The sequence below is a fragment of the Thunnus maccoyii genome, chromosome 5 (assembly GCF_910596095.1).
Source record: "Thunnus maccoyii chromosome 5, fThuMac1.1, whole genome shotgun sequence".
NCBI lineage: Eukaryota > Metazoa > Chordata > Actinopteri > Scombriformes > Scombridae > Thunnus > Thunnus maccoyii.
Window position 1 is genome coordinate 24,008,484 of NC_056537.1, and position 16,424 is coordinate 24,024,907.

The following is a 16,424-nucleotide window of genomic DNA, read 5'->3' on the forward strand; positions in this document are numbered from 1 at the left end:
GCTGTACACCACCTCTTTTGCCTCATTTTTTTTTTTCCCCCTCTCATACTTTCTTCTCTCCTCAACATCCCGCTATTTTCTTTATCCTCCTGTAATCAACAACCCACCCCTTCCCCCTGGCTGTCATATACATGCATGTAGGTGCGATGGTCCAATTCTGTGTACGTGTTTGTGTGCATGTATATGGATCAGCCCCGTGCCATGGATACCCTCTCTAAATAGGATTATAGGAGTTGCAGCGGAGTCCATGCAGAAAACACGGGAGGATAAAGAAAAGGAAAAAGAGATGGAAAAAATAGTCAAGTGGAGATAAATATGCGAGGCCTCATACCAAACATGACAGATGATGTGCTGCTCGGAGAAGGGAGTGAAAGGGCTGCTCTTGACCTTTTTTTCAATTGTGAACTTCCTGTTTAGTAGCTTTGTACAGGAAGTAGAAACTGATGTCATAGGTGTTGTGCATCCTGATCGCCTCATTTACGCCTCTTAACCTTTCGGTGTGCAAAGACTTGATCTATGAAGAGCTTCCTTCACCTCACCGACTGTGGAACAACTGGAATAGAGCTCATGATGAGTTGTAGTGATGTATTTTAAACTCAGTTAGATCTTAACTGGGTACAGTGTGTTGCTTATTCCATCCATTTGTCGTCGAGCTCGCTTTCTGGTTCATTCACATGCTTTATGTGTTGTGGTGGTGTCACATTTACTTGTATGGATTTGAGTAATTTAGCTGATGCTTCTATCTTGTTTGAGAAAGGTCAATTCCAAGGTCACCAACATTACAAGTAATCAGTAAACATTACGGTAATCCTCTCTATCAATAAGGAGGGCACAGTTCCACAGAATAAGCAGTGCATAGTGATGTAATTGCTGTAACTCTTCAATAGGTGGTAAAATATATAGTCGCTGTGAGGAGGGCTGTCGGGGCAAGCTGTATGTTGAGAGGGGACTCCTATTAGCTGCGTAACCTTTTTATTAATGGTTATAACTAAACACAACAATTAATAACCCACAACTAACTCTCACGACTGCCACAATTTGTGACACAGAAACAATTTGTAACACTAATAATTGTATAATCACAAAATTACACCACTGAACGGCATGCTGGGTACAGCTCGCTAGCTAGCCAGGTAGCTGCGTTTTTGAGATTCCAGAGATTCAGATTCAGATTCAGGCCTCGTGCATAATGATGGTTATCGGGGCAACTTCCTTCAGCTTCCAACTGCTTTAGAAATAAACATGATTTTTACACAAATCGCTTCAAAAGTTTGTGAGTCTGAACGAAACTAAACACAGGAACTAGCTACCTGTAGCAGCATTATGCTAACTGTATAGTGAACTCCGTCAAGGGCAGTGTGCACGTCAGTCTGCTTACGTCTGAGGCTGCGGATAGCTCAGCGTCTGTTCCTGCAAGAGAAATAGTAGTAGTTGAAATCAAATGGTTAATGTCTGCATGTTTCCAAATTGCAAGAATAAAATGACAAGATCCACACTGAGCAGTTTTCATGGACTATCACCGGATGATGGACTTAAATACTGTAGTTCCTCCTCACACAGTTACATGTTGTAATCACATTTCTCTCACTGTGTGGAGCTGAATGTTTGATCCAGGCGGCCTCGCTCTTTTCTTCCAATCGATTTTGTGGAGGTGAAACAGTGTCCAGGACGACAATGTTTATAAATGCTGTAAATCCATGTGTAGTAGTTACACAGCTGGGATTACTCTCATCCGTCTGGCAGCGACAGGTCCGACTGCAGAAAAAAGTTTACCTCTTCCCTCTTCAGGAGGGCAGTGACCGCAGGATAACAGCAGTTTCTCTGAGGTAACCGTCACTGTATGTCGACTTTCCTGACTGTCCTGCTGACTCCTGCCTCCATTCTTCATTTCTCTCCTTTCAGTTGTTTTAACACCTGTCTGTGTATTCCTGCTCACATAAATACGCTCGGCCATTTAAAGTGAAATGACTCATGATCATCCTCATAATAGTCGGGATAATCCGTCATTGCACTTAGCTTTTTTTTTAGTTTCCTTACAGTCTAACCGTGGTGGAAGTCAGCCTCATACATGTAAACAAACCAGCATGCACAGATGAATATGTGGATAGTTCGGTTAGCCCGCAAACTGCCCCAGATATTGATCTCTGTGCAGTTAACCATAATGCTGCTACAAGTTTGTGTGTTTGCTTTCATTCAGACTCAGAAACAAACTCTTGAAGCGATTCATGTAAACTCTGTGTACTCCTGATAGTAGAATAAGCCACTATAAACCTATTTAAAGGCACAGTCATGCAAAAAAAAAGAAGCAATATACCGTAAATCCAAACCTTTAAAAATATTGTCATACAAATATGTGGTCACACCGCCCAGCACTAGGTGACAGGTGTTGCTGATCACTGTGATACAACAGCAGGGTGTGGTGAGGTATGTTTTTCTCTGACGTTTGCTGGACAGGTTTAAACAAGAGGCTGACATTGCTGAAGAGAAGGCATGAAAGGACGGGAAGAGAACAAAGTTCAGCAACTCATAGGAAGACATACAAAAGAAAAAGAATTTCCCTCTGCTCAGTCCCACTTTTTTTTATCTTTGTGTGTTTGTACATGCGCATAAACACTCGTACAGCACATGCGGATGCGGTTGAAGCGAGAAATTAGACGGTCGGTAAGATTAAAGGGAGACGGCGATAGAACGGGCTTAATAGCTGACAGGCCAGCACCAGCAGCCATATGTTTCATGTGTGTTCACTGACAACCCCACCGTATGGCTCTGATCCGCCCATATGGCCTGTACATCTCCGCAACTTCCTGCCACCATGACGGCCAAGTGAGGGAGGGAGCGGACAGCATGTGGACAGAGATAGAGGGGAGGGGAGGGGGTCGCGGCTCTGATGTCGGATGATCTTAAAACAAGGACATTCGATGTAACTGATGTAAAGCATCCAAATCCACACCCAGACAATATCATGCAGTTGCAGAGCTGCAGTGTTTGCCTTTCCACTCCAACCCAAACCACCTATTGGCAAGGAAAGCCCACGTTGACATTTCCAGATTGATTGTTTTGTCTAACTGACGATCCAAATCCCCAAAACATTCAAAACATGTTACAATTATATAAAACAGAAAAAAGTAGGTAATCCTCACATTTCAGAAGCTGAGTTTTGGCATTTTTTGCTTCATAAATTCCCAAAATCCAAAGTATTTTTTGCAGTCCATATCCATCAACTAGATTTTAGAGTGAGGAAATAAGATAACATTTTTATTTTAGGTGGTGCAAGTGTTCAATGTCTCAAAAGTGTTCACACTAAACAACAGCAGCTATAGAATAAACGTAGCTGTAAAACTCATCACCTGAAGGAGGCACAAATGTTAAAATAGCAGCAACTATTTCTTTTCTGCTGCTAGGACACACAACATCAGCACGTCTGCTTCTGCAGATTTAACACGAGTTATCTTGAGGACAGCCTGCTGCACAAGCCTGCTCCATGAGGCGCTTCACATCTAAAAATGGATGGATGTGGAGGAGGAGCGAGATGTTTTTGAGGGAAGAGTTGACTTGGAATGAAGGTAAAGGGAGAGCAGAGAGGGGAGCTGGTGTTCAGGGTCATCTGATTTCAGCTGCTGGGTTGGGGTCACTGTATGGGAGCTGATGACTGGGCCTCTCAGGAACGAGTAGGAAAAGCTCAAAGCTGGACACAAAACACAAAAACACAAGACACACAACAGAGTATTTGACCCCTATAAAGCCTCTGATATCCCCACGAGGAAGTGTGTGTGTGTAAACACAGATAAGTCTGACTGACTGAAGGCTTCCAGACGCTCGGGGACATGCTCTGTCCGCGTGCTGTCCTCTTCATGCACACACAGTACTTCATTATAATACAGTCAAGGTCTCGCATACATACACAGCCGTGCGGCATGATGTCAAACACTGGCCTTTTCTTCTCTCCTATGTCCTCCCAGCAGTAGATCTGCTAAACGTGACCCTTTTTAAAAGCCTTTTTAATCACTGGTGGTCTCTGAGCTGGGTGGCTCGTGATAAGTGCTCACGCTGAGCCAACAGCCTGGTAGCATTGGGAGCTAGGCTAAAAGCTAGCTGCGCTTAAAGGCTGGCTGTGAACATTGGGTATTACGAGCAGTCCAGGCGTGGGAGGGAGGCCAGCAGCTCACTTTGGCACAGTTTAATCCAGGAAGCCAGGGGAAGGAAGGAAGGACCGTCACATCCAGCTCTTTCTGTCAACATATGTTTTACAAATGTAAAACATATTAAAAGTTATAATGTGAGAGCCACACTGTGATTATCAGGTAACTGGTAGGAAGCGAACCCTGTAAATTTTGGACTTATTTTGTTTTTTCATCCAGTTAGCATGTCGGTGGTAAGTCTGGATATCGAACCTCAACTTTCTAAGTAGCAGCTGAATTGTGTTTGTCAAATATTGAAAGATGGCATTGAAGTAAAATCTTGAAGGAGAGTTATCATACACACTTCACATAGGTGCAAGGCTATCAGAAAACAGCATCAATGAAAAAAGGGGGTAACGCCTGCCTGCACATTTACTCCAAGCCACAAAAGTTTAATGATAACTTAGATCTTCAACATTCTGACCTGATGAAGGTCCAAGTAGGATTGAATCGTTGTCATCATTAAACTTTTGTGGCTTGGAGTAACTGTGCAGGCGTTACCCCTTTTTTTCATTGAAGAAAAATCTTCCCAAACTAAGGAATTTAATAAAGTATTGCTTTGGTATCTGCACCAAAACTCAGGTGTTGCATCAGCAGCAATACCAAACGATACCCAGGCCCTTGCTTTTGTTTTCATAAAACTAAAATCCAACATCTGTGAAAAGGGAAAAAACAGTGATACGTCATAACAGAAAATGGGGAATCCTACATATATCTGCCTTCCCCTTCTTTCCAGTTTCATCCTTTACCAACAATTTTGTCTGCCCGGTTTTGTTTTGTTGTTTGTTGTTGGACCCGCACTCTCAGCAGAGCATTTCTACCTACAGTAACTGCCTCGCACTGGAGGCCACAGTGGACTGAGTCATATATGAGGAGGAGTGTGCGGAGCAGAACAAGCTACTACGGATAAGGAGCGTGCTGCTGATTTATTACCGGCTGTTAGCTGGTTAAATGAGGCTAAGTGAGCTGGAAGGCACAGGGAGGTGAGATGGAAGAGATTAGCCTACATAAAGAGCGATGGAGGGAGAAGATCTGTGAAGCGAGCGCTGACTCCTGACCTCCCGTCTTTCGCGTAGTTTCTCTTTATCCTCTCCCTCGTCCCTCCTCTGCACTGCCCTTCTCTTCATCGTCGAGTTCTGCCTGCGAGTATCTCATGTCGCCTCAGCATCAGACAGACAGCGCTGCTTCTGTTGAGCTTTTTGAGAAGTGGCCAACAATGTTCTCTGTGTTGTCTAATTATTATGCAACAAGTTAGTGCTTGTCATTGTCACTGGCAGCGTTGCTTGTTCAGTGCACAGCATCGCAGCCCTGAGCTTGACTTAGTCACATTCACATAACTAAAATACCATATGTCATAATGTATCTATTTTTAAAAAGCTGTTGGTGAAATAGCTTTGTTTTCTTCCTCTGTGGTGTGATGTGTCACTTGAAGAGGGATTAAATGTGTGAAGGATTTTAATATTTGAGCATTAACAGAAGTTCAGAAGTAAATTTGAGCCCATGACAGGAGATAACAACGTTGGGGAAACACACAAAGACTCTGACTGATATTTCTTTAGCATTAGTTATGGATGAAAATATTGATGTTGTGTGTTGGCTGATGAAATGATCCTGAAGTCCAGAAGCTAAATGTGTAAGTGGAAAAGTTCAACAAAGTAGACAAAAAGGATGCCAAAATATAGGAAAATGTGTTCTGTTGGCATCCCATAGTGACAATAGATAACACCCAGGTACACCAGGTAATAACACACAAAGGACAGCAGTAGCATTTTTTTCCCTTAATGTCTGAAAATCAGGAGTTTCACTGACAAACCAGTCCTTAAAGGGGTACTCCAATGATTTAGGGTTAGTAAGTTTTTTGTTCTGCAACCCCAAGCAAAGATAACCCTGATGACATCATCAGGGTCCACCAAAGTCCTTGTAACACATTCAATACTAAGTCTTTGTGACCTTCCTGACTCGACTTCAAAAGCCAGGATTTGACAAGAGCGACAGATAGAAATAGTAAAGGTCTATCTCCGGCTCTGGATGAGGCTGTATGTACAAACTCACATGTTCTGGATATCCGCTCTGTAAGCTGTTTCTGTCCTCAACCTTTGACTGGTATGTTAGTTTGCAAGTTTTTTTTTTGTTTTTTTTACATGTGTCTGAGTGAGATTGAAAGAGTGACAGTCCTCACATCCGTTTCCTCTCATAGAAGAACAGTAGGTCAGGGGTTTGGTCCGCTCTGGTGAGTTCATGTGTCGCTCAGGGCCAGAGAGGGGAGGAGGAGGAGGAGGAGGCGGAGGCGGAGGAGGAGGAGGAGGAGGATGGGGGGGTGATAGCAGATGGGACATTTCTCATAATCACTCAGGATTTCATGTAACCTCTGTGAGGTGGTAGCTGCCCCGTTGTGAATTAGTCACCTAATTTTAAAGAAATTTTAGCCTTGTCGCATCCTGCTGCTTGATATTTTTTACAGCGAGGTTTGTTGGAGTCTGACACTGACTGAAAGAAGGAAGCAAAGTTTTTGTAGGTCATAAGTCTCGGTATGATAAGCTGATTGCTGTGGGCTGTTGGAAAATTTCAGTTCTCAGTTCACATTTTGTTTTCCTGCCTATCTTGTCTTTTTTTAAGGTCTCTTTCCTTTCCTTTTTTTTCATGTTATCTGTGCTCTGACTGCATGTATGCCTCCGCTTGTTCAGCCTGGGTGTGTGTGTGTCTTCATGTACACCTGTATCCGTGCCTCTGTTTGCATATGACCTCATGTTTTGCTTTGTGTGTGTGCGTGTGTGTGTGTGTGTGTGTGTGTGTTGCTCCTTAATCTCCCTCCCTGCCCCACCCTGTGCTGTAACGCGCTCTCCTTTCCTCTTCATTGTTCTGCCTCTCCGCCAGGCCGGGGGGGAGTCTGGTGCAGGAGCTCGCAGGAAGTCGTCGTCACTCGTTACACTGAAGGGAAAGCAAACAGCGAGATGCACAAACACAGGAAGTGCTGCTTTCCTCATGCGGCGCTCCCGCTGGGCGTCCGTCGCTCTGGTCGCTTTATCAGAAAGAAGCAATGTGAGCTCCGTCTCTAAGTGCACGTGTCTTTCTCCGTCTTGCGGTCTCCTCTGTCTCGCTCAGTTGATGTGTCCCTTCTCTGTCAGCGTTGTGGTATCTGTGAGACTTAATTAGCTTTTGAGTCATCTGCCATATTTCATATCTGTTAATTCGACAATGCAGTGAAGTGGCCTCTGAGAAATCGACGTGATGTCGTGCCGTGCAGTGTTTTTATTTGGCCAGTCAACAGGAATAATAAATAACACTCAAGTAACAAAAAGGGTCACAAAATGCACAAAACATCTCCAAAAGCTGTAAACAGTCAGCGTGATTTAAGGTGGATTTCTCCTTCTAATGCTTTTTTTCGAGACAGTTTTCTTATCCAGTCTTTCTATCTGAGCCTATAAACTTTAATAACACACATAAATTCTTCATTGTGCCTCCTCTCTGCGTGGCTGGGAGCAGCTGACCTTGCCATATTACTTACCCCTAGCCTTATATTACAGCGAGACCTTTACTGAAGCTGCTATATTAGAGGATCTATCTGGATAGCATCTCTAACGGCTGAAAGGTGAGACGCTGTAGTCAAAGGTGGTTAGAGGTCACTGGACTGTTCAGAGCTCTGGACTGCACAGAGGCTGCATAATGTACACATCACTGCACATACCAGCTGTTACATAACCACTGGCAGCTGTGGGAGTCCACACTTCAGCAGTGTGTGTGTGTGTATGTGAGTGAGTGTGTACGTGCAAGTATTCGTGGAAGTAAGGAACCGTGTGGGGATTAGCTACCTGGGCAAGGCCTTTTTTTAGCACCAGCTGCTCAGGGCAAAACTACAGCCAGGACATGCTCCATTTGCTCGATGCACGTTTTTCTGTGACGTTTTCACACATCCCTGAGTCTGAAGATTTGAATACATTAAAAGGAATTTTAATAACACAAGGCGCATTCATCTATCTTTTGCTGCTATCAAGCTGCAGGTCCAGTCTTGAATAATGCAGACCAGGATGGGTCATGTTAACACTGCTGCAAATAGTTGAGAAATCAGTATAAATCATGTTTGTCATGCTTTTTTTTTCTACATGTCATTTGAGGGTATGACTCTGCAGAAATTTTTTTTTAGGATGTTTTGGTCACAGTGATTTTTTTGTCAAGGCTGCTTAAAATGGCTTAAATGATCTCTCTGATGTTAATAACATGTTATATTTAGTTGTAAGTAATTAAAAATCTCCACTGAATCTATTGCTGACTTTCATGCAATCTGTCATGTGCATCCCTGAGGATATTTGTTGATTGGCAGTTTTTTTTTTGTAAGTGTTAGAAATGGAAGTAAAAAAAACAAGCATCAGTCCACTGATACCAGAGTTTCTGCATGCCTTGAAAATTGAATCTTTGCTGGTGTCAAAAAATAAAATATTATACTGTCTGTATTGACTTTTAGCCACAGTGTTAATGATGAGTAAAACAGTCAGGCCTCTGTGATATTGTACCACTTGTGTGTCTCAGAAATCAACAAATAAGACCTTGAATGTCATTGAAATGTCCTTGAACCTAATATCCTGATGTGTTTTTAAAAGCTTGTGATAGACATTGAAAGAGAAAAGCATCAGAACAATGAACCGTGTTTCTACTGCTACTATTTAATATCTTCAACACTCAAAACTCAACCAACAATACTAGATTTACTGCAGGAGAAACCAGTAGGTTACTGATGACATAATTTAGATGTAGTGTCTCTTTATACCACAAGAGGGCAGCACATCTCCAGTCCACATGAATTTCCAGTGAGCAGGAAACTGAGAAAAATGCTAACCTGTCAGCAGTTGAGTAACTTTGGTCAATCATATTGATTTTTAGCAGGTCACATGAGTTCCCTTTTTTCCAGGGGAGGGTGCTGAATATTCAGCTGTGTATGTTTGTGTGTGTCATATGAATGACAAGATAGAGGAAGCAGTTCAAAAGGAAAAGCAATGCAGAAGAAACTCCGAGGTGGCTTGAGGAGAAAGTAGAAAGAGTGTGGAAGAATAGAAAGAGGAAGAACAAGAGAGGAGATGGGAGAGAGAAATAGAGAGAGATCCAATGAGCATGAAATCAGATCTCGTTGCATAATCATGGCTCGCAGGCCTTCCCAGTGTGCACAGGGCTCTGCCGGCTCTTTCCAGTCCAGTATCACATGACTGAATCAAGCGGCTGCAGCATTAAACCAGCAACACCAGTCCACCACCAGCCAGAGGCAGACACAGAGATCAATAGTTCTTTCTGTTATTCTCTGCACTGAGGCACGCTCTTTTATTCTTCTTGGGGGAATTTTTTTTACATTTTCGTTTTCCACCAATTTGAAACCTCTCACTAGCATTTATTTTTCCTCACTGAAGGTACGCTTTGAGCAAAAAAACCCAGACACTTCTAAATGTGTTCTTATAACCTTACATTTTCAGAGCTAACAACTCACTCCAGTGGTTTTGTTACCACCAACAGCAAGAGCAGCCTTGTGCCTCCGTGTCTCCCTCCATTCATTACATGCTCTCAGTGTTTTTCACATACCAGCAATACCAGATGTCACTGAAGCATCAGCGCTGCTCTCCTTCTGCCTCTTCGCCTTGTCTCTTTTGATCCTTTTTTTTTTTTTTAAAATAAATCTTCTATCCTCGCCTCCTCCCTTCCATCACTTATTTGTTCACATTCCAGCAATACCAGACCGCATACCAGTCAGCAGGACATCAGTGACGGCCCACACCTCTGCCTGCTGCCTCTCTCTCATCACTGCTCCTCACCCCCTAAGCACGACTTACTTGACACAGCAGCCCTAGAGAAAGAATGTTTATTCCACATGGGTTGTGCATTATTCCTGGTCAGCAGTAGGTGGCATCATAGTCTCACTATTCTCAACAGTTCTCCGTATCAGTGGTCTACTCACCTCCACTTTGGTATGTGAGCCCTTAACATGAAGCAGTGTCACTGCTACAAGATTGGAGAGTGGTGAACGGTTCAAACAATGGATAGATATCTCTTTTCAGCTTGTAACATTTGATTCTTTATTAAGTGAGGCAGATAGTCTAAAAGCCATTCAGAATAACATGAGAAAAAAGTCAAAATTTTGAAGAAAAGTGATTAAAAATAAGCATAATTTCTTTTTATAATATATCTGTTTTTTATGTCCCAGAAGTCTTACTACTCTCCACTTGAGGCACACGGGGTTTTTCAAATAATAAAGATATTTTTGGCCATTTTGCCTTCTTTTGATAGTGACAGTGGAGATATAGACAGAAAATATAGGGGATGACAATTCAGTTTATATGTTATGAGTCTTAACCACTCAGCTACCAGACGTCCCCTAATCTGATATTGAAAGAAATACTTAAAAACATCCAACAGTCTCCTCGTAAAATGCTGCAAGCTGCAAAATAACCATAGTTAATAAAATCACATGGTACCTTTTTTCTTTTGCACTTCAGATGGTTTTCCAAAGCTACCTCAGAGCTTCACATACTGGACTTGGGATGGAAGGATTTTATCGATACTAATACTGCTTATTGATACCAATACGTATTCATACTCTTATTGATACTACTCTTCATAATTTGATACAAAAAATAAAGATATGAAAAGGTGTGAAAAGATTCAAGTTATTTTATTATTACTTTTTGCAGAAATTAAAAGTTAAATTGTAAAAAAAATTATGTCTGGTTGTCCGGACGGCTAGGTTCAAACTTAGGCTACCTAGCAGTTAGTGATTTATGCTATGCTAGCTATTGGCTAATGAGCATACCTAAACCATCTGGACTCCACTGTGGTGAGAGACCTATAAATCTTTCACATTAAATTATGTGACAGCCGTGTGACATTCTGCTGTTTTTTTTCCTGTGTCATTTCCCTCGTCTAGCGATGGAGAATGTGTTTGACTCCTTCTATCCACTGACGAAGCTGTGGCTGCTGCTTGACTGACGTTTTCTATGAGATTATTTAGGAACATAAATTAGAGGTGTTTAAACCTGGTGCTAACTGTGTCCTGAGTTAATAACTTCAAACTTATTTTTATAACGATAACAAGTGTTACCTAGACTTGACGAGGTTGAGACAGTCGAATTTTTAGTTTTGCTAATCCCATCAGCATCGGAGCTGGGAGGCTGCACTGAGGACGTTACCCCCTTTACACGCAACTACCTTTTTACATATATTGCATTTAGCTGCATTTTCATTAAATTTAGTGAAGTGAGCCCACACTTTTGAACATTTTGCCCTGCCAGCCATGACTCTAGAGCACAGAATGTAAAACCGCAGTTATGTTCGTCAAACATAATTGCCTGACACCGGCAGCTTCATCATCATTAGGGGATGGTTAGGAATTTGAAAATGCCAGCTATGTTGGAATGAATTAACATTACATAATACCGACAGCAGCACCGTTTCTCCAGGAGCTTATCAATATTTTGGTACTGACCAGTCAGGAACTGGTACCAATTTAGTACCGGGTTTCGATACCCATCCATTTTTGGAAATGCCTGAGCAGTGATCAGTCTGTGGGTAAGGTTGCATTTCATTTCCTCAGGTGTAATTAGAATCGAATCCAAAGCTGTCTAGATATAGAAAGATAACACAGACTGGGTGCAGAGCCCAGAAATACTCAGACATAACATGTGCCTTTTGGGGGCATCCGGGAGACATTTGAGAGAATGTCAACATCAGTGTACCTTTGGCCCATTATTTCACACTTAACTTTCATTAATACCCACATCCTGAGATGCTAGTATTGCTATTTCAGTTTTGTGGTGAGCAACAGTAGCCTGTAGAACGACTAATTGGACAAACAGAGAGACAGAAACACTCAGACAGTTGTAAAAGGTGAGTTATAGTGTTTAGTCCAAGCTGTATGTGAAAGACGGACACAGACAGACTGACCAACTCCTGGCGTCGCCCAGCCTGGCCTTATATATAGGCCCTTTCATACTGCACCCCTTGGCCTGGCCCCAGCTCACATATACCTCTAACTGTGCTCAGTGTGTGTTTGTTTGTCTGTGCTGAAGCATATTTATGGTGTACCCACTGCGTGTGTGAGAGAGAGAGAGAGAAACAGTATGTTCTTGATGCTTGGCAGCAGGACTCTATGTACATTAAATTGCGTAATAAACACATGTCTGTGGTTTCATAAGACTCATCTCATTTTGGCATAACAGCAGCGAGTGTAGTGTGTGTGTGTGAGAGAGTGTATGTGTTTACTGTCGGTATCACCTCTGTACTGGGGAAGTTGGCACACAGAAAATCTGGCGTCTCTTCTCATACATACACTTGAGTTGCTGTAGCCACAAAAATGTGTGTGTGTGTGTGCAAAAGCACTGAGGACCAGCCAGCATTTGCCTCTGTGCAATGTATTCCTGGAAAGCCTGTGTAGGAGTGGAGGGGCCATGGGCTATACCACAGCAGTCAGTGAGCGATGACTGTTTTCTGGAAGCTTCCCTATCACCGGGGGAACGAGGCAGAGAAAAGAGGCTGTTTCTAGGTATTTTATGTTATCCTTGGTATCAACACCTTCAGACAAAATCTGCTGCTCCTTCCTTGTGGCTGTAGAAAAAGAGACGGCACTGACTGGCATTTTTAATGCCATTAGTATGCATGGACACACACACACACACACACAAAAGTTCACATCATTCTTGCACAACATGCACCAGGAAGGGAAAGGATTGAGCTAGATGGACAGAAGGGGAGAAGAAAGGGGGGGAAAAGAGGGCTCATGATGCGAGGGAGGTATGCATAGAAATAAGGGTTGCGAAAGAAGGAAGAAAGCACAAATTAGCTTAATGAAGGGGCTGCAAAGAGAGCAATAAAATCAGGGGCAGTTAAGGTGGAGGCGATGAATAAGAGCAGGAAAGAGGAATGGATTGAGACTGAATAGGAGGAGGAAAAGGAAGGGAGGGGGGTTGTTTTGAACTGCATCAATAAAGCTCAGGCTAATTGTGCTTCTGTGGTCTGCAGTCTTCACCCTCTTTTCCTCCCATTAATCCGAGCCACCTATATCTTTGTCCTGCACCCTACAGAGTGCTCTCATCTTCTGTTAACCCTCTTCCTCTCCCCTCCATCATCTTCCTCCTCCAGTGGCTGTTGTGCAACTCTGCAGTGACTGACTGAGCAGCAGCGGTCCGATTGATCAGCAGTTCTGGTGCCAGGCTGCTCTTACTGTAATAAACGAGCTCGGAGCCATTGAAACCAACCCTGAGTGCTTTGCGGGAGTGGAGGAATCACACACACACACACACATAACAGATGCTGCACCGCACTCCCATGATGTAATGCTGAATAACCCTGAATGCTCTTAAAGGAGCCATATTATACTCCTTTTCCACAAGTTAACACAGTTCCCTGGGGTCTTAATAAAACGTTTCGGACATGCTTTGGTCAGAATACCATAAGGATCAAGCACTTCAGCAGCCTTTTCATCCTGTCTAAACATCCCCGTTCAGAACAGCAGGTTTGAGTGTGAATAAACTTAGATTTTGCTGTGATTTATTTGCAATAAATGGATTAAAAGGAACCACGATGTCAATTTGTAAAAAGCCTCAATTCATGCTTTGTCAGGTCTGTCTGCAAGACTACAAGCAAACAACTTTTAAAATGCTAGTTTTCTGAATGGAGTTCAGATCGATCAGAGCTATGCTAACATTGTAGCTGCTCCATCCACACTCAAAATAACGTCATCTAAAGGCATAAATACGACAGCGACGGTATTGTTTATACATATGGATATCTACATACTGTGTCCAACCATGTGATGCGTGCAAATTTTTCGCTAGCTAGCGTTAGCTTAGCTTAGCCTAGCTTCGCCCCATGTGACGTAAGAAGGGGCATCAAATCTGAATGGCTTGTTGAAATATATCACATCACATGACTACAGAACAAGTTAGCCCACACCAAACTAGGTAGTTTTATTTCACAGTTTGTGTGTTAGAAGGCACATCAGAGACCCAAATACATGAACACAAGCACTGAAAAAGTGATTTTTTTCGTAATATGGCCCCTTTAAACTTAACGCTCGCCTGGATTCATCACATTGTATTTCTCCTTGTTTTAATCCCTAAAAATAAATTATTAAGAAATTAATGAGATGTTTTATTTTATGAGTGATTTTTTTTTATTTATTTATTTTTTATTTGACATGGTGTTCAGGATTCTTTGAACTCGATATTCGCACGTAGATAATGCAGAAAAGCATTATTTGTCCTTTAATTAATCTATAATATATAATTTTGAAGCTTTAAATGCTAATTTGCAATGGAAAATTGCCCAATTTTGAACTTATCTTCAAGTGACTTGAGTGACTTAAGTAACTACAACACATTACATGTAACCATAAACATCATCCTCGATTTTAATCCAGTTTAGGACCCTCGTTTGCATGTCGTCTTCCTTTCCCCAAAGCTTCTTCATTTGACTGTAAGAAAAGCACATCTGTTCTTTCCATTTTTCAGTCTTTGTGGTCTTGGCCCTCTGCTCAACATATTCCCACTCTCCCTTTCTCTCCATCCATCCATCTTCTCTCCTCTCCAACTCCACTGAACCAACTTTTTATTTTAATCCATTATCATACAAATCCAAACTTGACTAAACAAGAGCACCTACTTAGCTGTTTGTAGTGTACACACATGCAGTGGTGTGAAGATGATCCAGCAGGGGCAACCAACTTTCTTCCCTGAGGGCATGCATATTCACCACTGAGGCTAGCTAGAGGGAAGACGGCTGGCTGGGTGTGGCGATAAAAATCACACTTTATCATTGTAAAGTCATTCCAATGTCACCTCTTTGTCTGGTCAAAGTCACTTTGAGTTATTCTGCCTGTTGTTTTCTCACACAGTTTAAAATTCCTGCAACTGACTCAGTTGTCACTCTGTGTTTGTCAGAGAGGATGCTGAAAATGCTGCATAGCACGGATATTAGTGACTAGCCAGTCAGTGTTCGCCATGGATGTGTTAAAGGACCAGTGTGTAAGATTTAGGGGGATCTACTGGTAGAAATGGAATATAATATTCATAAGTATATTTTAATTACTGAAACTAAGAATTGTTGTCTTTTCATTACCTTAGAATGAGCCCTTTATATCTACATGGAGAGTGGGTCCTCTTCCATGGAGCCTGCCATGTTTCTACAGTAGCTCAGAATGGACAAACCAAACACTGGCTCTAGAGAGGACATTTTGCGTCTCTTGTGAGTTTTGGGGCCACCGTAGGTTCTCCTACACGTTTGAAGGGGAGGGGTTATCAGTTTGTTGCAATCTGCAGCCTCACCACTAGATGTCAAATCCTGCACACTGGTCCTTTAAGAGATCAGACCAGTTTGTGTTCACCCTGATCATCCGTCATTGTTATAAATCACATGGTCTTAACGTTCACAGCAGCACCTGGTGTGAGGTGAAGACTTCATTGGTGATATAGCGGCAGATTAAGCAGGTGGACATCCAGTTTGTCATCATTATTAGGCAAACACTTGTATAATCAGTTGAAATTATCTAAAAAGTGTAATTTCAGAAAAGTATTCCCTTTCCGTCTTTAAATTGTGTCCTTTTATAATCTACACCAGTTTGATAAAGTTATATGTGCTGATGATTTGTCAAATAAAAGTGTGTGTCAGCCCTAATCTTGCTCTGGGAGTTAAAGCATGAAATGCGAAAGTTGTGTGTGTGTGTGTCCATTACAAAGACACACACATAGACTCGGAAGGGCTACTTTGGATTTAAATGGCATTAATGGATCCTCAGCCCTATTCTTAGCCTCAAATCTGTCTCACCCTTCAGGCGTTGACAAGAGCTGTGTTGGGGTTGTGCAGTCTGGTTTGTGTTCAGCCTATGGAGGAGTATAAATGTATGTGTGTGTGTGTATATATATCTATATCTATATATATATATAGCAGCTCGGATAGGAAACGCTGAAACATGAGAGCCTCCACACAGGACCGTGAATGGGGAGAGAGGGAGACTGACTCGCATCGATAATCATTTTTCATAAAAGACCGCCGGCTTGTCCATTTCTTTTGAATGATTTTTTTTTTATATTTAAACATTGCTTTAGTGAGGTTTTTTTGTCTCCGAGTGGAGACATAAGGAGGACGGGATGCAGAATTGAACATACTGAAAGGAAAGGTTCAAGTTTCATCTGGGAGTTTTTTTTTCTTTTTTTTTTTTTTCGGGGCGAGTAAAAAACGTGGTTGTTTACGTCAGCGAGGCTGTGGACACAAAGCAGC

General features: G+C 42.2%; 1 protein-coding gene across 1 annotated transcript in view; it reads left to right on the plus strand.

Moving 5' to 3' along the window:
* The window catches only part of mob2a (MOB kinase activator 2a), a 65,055-nt gene that overhangs the window by 10,577 nt on the left and 38,054 nt on the right, over positions 1-16,424 (plus strand). The window lies entirely within an intron of this gene.